The 6,129-nt window shown below is 34.9% G+C and overlaps 1 pseudogene; it reads right to left on the bottom strand.

Moving 5' to 3' along the window:
* Positions 1-216: 216 nt before the first annotated feature.
* Positions 217-2,132, bottom strand: LOC109239133 (annotated as a pseudogene).
* Positions 2,133-6,129: the final 3,997 nt, after the last annotated feature.

Raw genomic sequence — 6,129 nt, 5'->3', positions numbered from 1 at the left:
TTTTTCTGAAACAATTTATGCAATTACACTCTTGAGTTTAATGAACTTCACATGGTTGGTAATGTGATCTCAATTAGTACTAAATAATCATGGAAGTGAAATCACTCGAATTCTATTATAAATTGATTATTGTAAATCAGGAAAATAATCTAATCGAAGAACCAATTATAGAACTTATTTTCTTTGTTATCCTTCATAATAATGTTCTTCATGCCTTCACTCTAGAGGGTTATGAATAAGATTAGTCAAAGCTGTCATGGCATGCGATTGGCCTGAAATAATTCCTGCAGTAGAAGGATTTTGTCCCAAAACAATACAATAACCATCATCATAATTCTCCATTCCTTGTGCCATTAGTTGCCATACTAAGCTTCCTGCCATGGTTCCTCCTTCTTTTGCCAAATTGTAGATATTTCTATACACATTACTCATGAATATGTCTCTTGAACTAAGATTGTATCCTTGACCTCTACTAGACTTGCCAAATTCAGCTAGCACTAGAGGTTTCTTCAATATAGTTCTTGCATCTTCCCAATCGCTTGTCACCCACCTTTGCATCCATGCTAATTGTGCTTCATCGTTTTGTCCCGATACCCTATAAATGTAAAAAGTTAAGGCTTTTGCACTGACGACAGTAAATAATATTTGCACAATCAAACCATTAATAAGGTGCTACAATGAAAAATATGAATTTGTGAGTGGGTAATATACCATTGGTCAGTGTACGCATGGATAGTGACAAAATCTATCTCATTGATAAGATGGTTACTGATGAAATCTGTTCCCACTTGATAACCTGGATTAACTTGCTTCCTTTCAGGAACTAAATCACCATAAAATCCCTCCATTCCTACCTCTAGCAAGTGTTTGTTGTCTAGTGACTTCACAAAACTTGCCATTTCTTGAACCCAAGCCTGGAACAATATTAGTAAGAAACCAAAAATTTACAGTTAAAAGTCAGCCATTGATATTTCAAAAATTTAATTAGTTGGAAATGAGTTCAAAAGCATTAGCTTACATTAAGAGTTTTTCCAGAATAGTCAGTTTGATCACGTAGCTCATTAATTAGTTCCCATGCCATAATTGTTGGATCATCTCTCTAAGCAACTTTAGTAATGGTATTGAATCGTGTAACAATTTTCTGTAGCCATTCACAACAACATAGATTTGTTAACCACCATATACCAACTTTCGTAGTCTTACTTAATAATAAAGATACTATGTAGGTCAAAGAATTAGATTGCATAAATATCAAATAATTGATGTTTAAGTGAAAAAAAAAAAAAAAAAAAAAAAAAAAAAAAAAAGAAGTCATATGTTATTATCAATATACCTTAATGTGGTTCTTGTAATAATCTTTGAGTATAGGATGAGTATAGAAATCATGGTCGCCATTGATCTGAGCCCCTGCATTTCGCGCCCATTGAATATATTGAGCCTTTCCTCCAAAGTCATTCCAGTTATTTACAAAGCTCAAGATTAAGTGAACATCATATTTCTTAGCTTCCGAGATCACAAAGTCCAAACCCTAAATCCGTAAAAACATAATATAACCCTAAAATTAGACACCATCAAATTAAGTATCCACTATTGACACATTTCATGCGTGTCAATTTGACAATTAAACCGCAAAATATTTAGGCAAAGAAATTAACATATATACCTAACATGGTTCAAAGAATTTTTAAACTATCAAGACAATTTAATTTGCTAGTTATAGTAGGTGATTACTCTATTTTCTATATTAACACATTAAAATTGATATGTAGTAGCACATAACATAAAACTTTACCTCAAAAATACATTCATCGTAAACTCCCGGCGATATTTGTAACGCTCTGTCACCTCCATCACTAAAAGCCCACGTGCGACAAACAGAAAGACCAGCAGCTGATGCATCTTTAATTAAGAACCTCAGTGACTTTGTACCTCTCACTAGGTTCAGCAGCAACATGCATCAACCAATACGAGTTGAAACCATTGAATAGAAAAGGGGATCCATTGAGTTCAAAATGGGCACTATTAACTGCTATAAACCCTACATTAGCATTTCTTGGAACCCTAGCTTCACATGTGAGAGCTAGAAACAAGAGCAGAAGGCCAGAAATACAACAAGTTCTTGTAAAAGACATATTGTAGTTTAATTTCTATACTGAATGAAAGAGATGTGATATACTAGAGGTCACCTATACTTGGCTTTTATAATGAGTTCAGATAAGAAAATTTACTAAAAATAGCAAAACTTGCAGAACCAAGAAAACTTTCCTAGTGGATGAAAACTGAAATTTGGTAAGTTTACTTGAAGATATTTTATTTTCAAAAAGCATCATGGGATGTTGATATATAGAATTAAGAGGAAGACAGTTAATTGGTTTGGTTTTAGCAGAAAGATCTGTTGAAAGAATTGGAAAGGTAAATCATGGGAAAAAACAATAAAAGAAAGGGGAAATAAAAAACGATAAAAGATGGAGTTTTTGGTTTTTAGTACTTGACCAGATAGATTATTTGATGATGAAATATATGGAAACGTGTACTTCAGTAATTGCAGTTAAGAAAAGTTAGTTAGATTTGGCACTAGCACATTGAGTTATTTTAATTGGAACCACAGGATTTTCTGTAATTCAAAAAAAAGGTAAACACATGAAAAGACATTTAACATCGTATACATAAACATAAAAATAACATTGAACATTGTATGTATAGTATAATTATTTAACAAAATGGGTTCTAGTTAACCTCTTCCGCCCTTAGCTTTGGACGTACATAGTTTTTTTTTTTTTTTTAAACAAATATTAATTGTTTTTTTTAAATAAGTTAATTGTAAAAAGTTAAATAAGCTATAGCTAAATATTCAAAATACATATTTTTTTTGTTGAAAATACTTTAAATAGTTATAATTGAGTACCTAACACTATCGAGAACAACAGGAATATTCCATAAGATAATTTTAATTTTAATTAAATAAAAGAGATCCAATAATAAACTTAAATTTATAATTAACCAACTCATGTACTGAATATAATCTAAAATTCAAGATTTCTTTTCTCTAAAATAATAAAAGAAAGATGTAAGACGTGAATTTTTTTCTCTATAGCAAGTATTTATTAAAAAAGAAGAATCATTGTAAGAAAGATGTGAGACTCTCTCTCTCTAGAAAACAAATCACGATTCACTTCAACAACTCTCCTTCACCATCAAAAATCTTTCTGCAAATCTCTACTTCATAACATCCATGCATCCTTTTACACAAACAACCAACTATGACTTAAATTGTACAGAACCACCTGAAATAGGACCTATGCAAATAGAGGAGAAAAACCTAGCTCCTGCTCCTTCATCTTTTCTGAAAACTCTACTATCACACAAACATCCACACCAAATCTCCTCTATACAGCAGAGTATGGAGCTTCAGTTAGACTTTTTTGATGAAAGTCTCCACTGCAGTACAGACGATGACATATTTATACCAATTACAAGCGAGGATAAATGTCGTCTATACGCTCCTTGGAAGTATTCTATCATAGTAAAAGTATTTGGTAGGAAAATACTGCACCAAATACTTCAAAGTAAGCTGCTGGCCTTATGGAATCCATCTGAGGACATCCATCTCATAGATTTGGGATCGGATTTCTTCCTCATCAAGTTTCAAAAAGAAGAGAACATGCTTAAAGCATTACATGGAGGGCCGTGGTTTATCTTAAATCACTTCCTATCAGTTCGGCAGTGGGAGCCAAAGTTCATCGCTTCAGCAACTCAACTTACCTACTCAGCGATATGGGTACGCTTACCAGAGCTTCCTACTGAGTTTTATGATGAACAAATCCTATACAAGGTGGGCTCAAAACTAGGACAGCTTCTCAAAGTGGATGCTTGCACATCCTCTGCTTCTAGAGGCAAGTATGCTAGGATATGTACAGAGGTGCTATTAGAGAAACCTCTAAAGACACATATATTAATAGGCCACCATAGACAAAGCTTGTTATATGAAGGACTGAATAACGAGGCTAGACAGGACCTACCAAAAACAACATGTGCAGGTATATATATACAAAGGCAACAGTAATAACAACAGAGAACATCGACTAAAAAGGGGAAGGGGGCACGCTCGGGGAAAATACAGCGAATACAGATCAACGGATATAACGACGAAACTATCTCAATACCATAGCTCATATATAAGTGGTCGGCGCGCCACACGATCCCATTTCTTAATTCATAAGTGGACGGCGTGCCACACGATCCCATTTCATAATATATGAGTGGTCGGCGTGCCACACGATCCCATTTCATAATATATAAGAGGATGGCGTGCCACACGATCCCATATTATAGTATATAAGTGGACGGCGTGCCACACGATCCCATATTATAGTTCAAAAAATCTGACTTTGTAAAGAAGGCCCCATTAGGGGAATTTGACAACATAACACTTTAACCCGGCAAGGGTACAACTAACAGCCCAAATATCCCGGCAAGGGAGAGTACATAATAATAGCCTACACGTCCCGGCAAGGGAATAATCACAACACCTCCTCTTTTAACTCACTTCTTACTCAATTATCACACTCTTGTTCGAGCCAACGCTCCAAAATATACAACCACGATTCTTCCTCAACCGCTCACATTATATGAAGTTTATCAGTTAAACAAGGAAGTTATGTCACATCATTCGAGTTAAAAGCAATTAAGACCCACGGTCATGCTAGACTCCGGTGCATAGACGACCGTCACCATGCCTATACACCGTACTCCACATTTAGCAAGTAGCAAACAACATCCTAATCCTATTCCCTCAAGCCAAAGTTAGAACAAACACTTACCTCAAAGCCTTGAAATCCACTTAATCCTCAACTATTGCTTTACCTCGCGGTTCCACCTCCTATTCGCTCGAATCTAATCACAAATTGCTCAATTACTTTAATAAACATTATATGAATCAATTTGAATGCATAAAATGAGTTTTCCAAGTTTTTCCCAAAAATTCCAAAATCGCCCCCGGGCCCACGTGGTCAAAACTCGAGGTTCGAACCAAAATCTGGCTACCCATTCCCCCACGAGTTCAAATATATAATTTGTTTTGAAATCGGACCTCAAATCGAGGTCCAACTCCCCAATTTATAGAAAACCTAGGTTCTACCCAAAAATCTCAATTTCACCCATGAAAATCTTTGATTTCAAGTGGAAAACATGTTTAGTGATGTTAAAGATTGAAAGAATTGAGTAAAAATCAACTTACAAGTGATTTGGAGTAATAGTTTGAATATTATTATGCTATTTTCGCTGTTAATCAACTTACAAGTGAATTGAGTAAAAATCAACAACCGTTAAGCCAACGCTTTAATGACTATACTATAAGAACGTCTAAGTTGGGGGTTGATTTTGGTGATGTCATAAATATTATTATGCTAATATCTTAGCCTATATATGACATCAGAATTCCGTTTACTTGAAGTATTCCAATAAAATCGTTCAAAAGATCTGCTGATTGTTGAAGTAGATATTACTCCCTCCGTTTTTTATTAGATGAGTTAGTTTGACTTGGCGCGGAATTCAAGAAAAAAGAAGAAGACTTTTAAAACTTGTGGTCTTAAAAGCTTAAGGGGTAAAAGGTTTGTGGGGCCATGACATTTGTGTGGTTATAAAAGTTTCTCATTAAGGGTACATGGGTAAAATGAAGAGTTTAAAGTTGAATTATTTCCAAATTTTTAGAAATGTGTCATTTATTCTGGAACAGACTAAAAAGGAAAGTACCTCATCTAATATGAAACGGAGGGAATATTTTTCTACTTATGTGGGAAATATGTCATAGAGCCCTTGCATTATGGCCACCAATGAGATGTCTCGTAAGGACATTTTTTTAGGGCTCTTCACGGTTGCAAAATAAAAAGCCTTTAAATTAAAACATCAGATTTTTACCTAGATATACTATATTATAAATTTATTTATTCTTACTAGAGATCTATCATTTAATTACTTTTCTATATGGGTGTTTAACGGGTGGGCCGGGCCGGGCCGCTATTTTTTGGACCCGTACGGGTTACGGTCCGGGCTGGTTCCGGGTTGGTCCTTAACGGGTTTAACGTGTTCGGGTTCATCCGGGTAAAAATTGAACCGTACGGGTTACGGGTT

The sequence above is a fragment of the Nicotiana attenuata genome, unplaced genomic scaffold, assembly GCF_001879085.1.
Source record: "Nicotiana attenuata strain UT unplaced genomic scaffold, NIATTr2, whole genome shotgun sequence".
NCBI lineage: Eukaryota > Viridiplantae > Streptophyta > Magnoliopsida > Solanales > Solanaceae > Nicotiana > Nicotiana attenuata.
The sequence above is the reverse complement of the archived record's forward strand: the minus strand, read 5'-3'. Positions and strand labels throughout refer to the sequence as shown.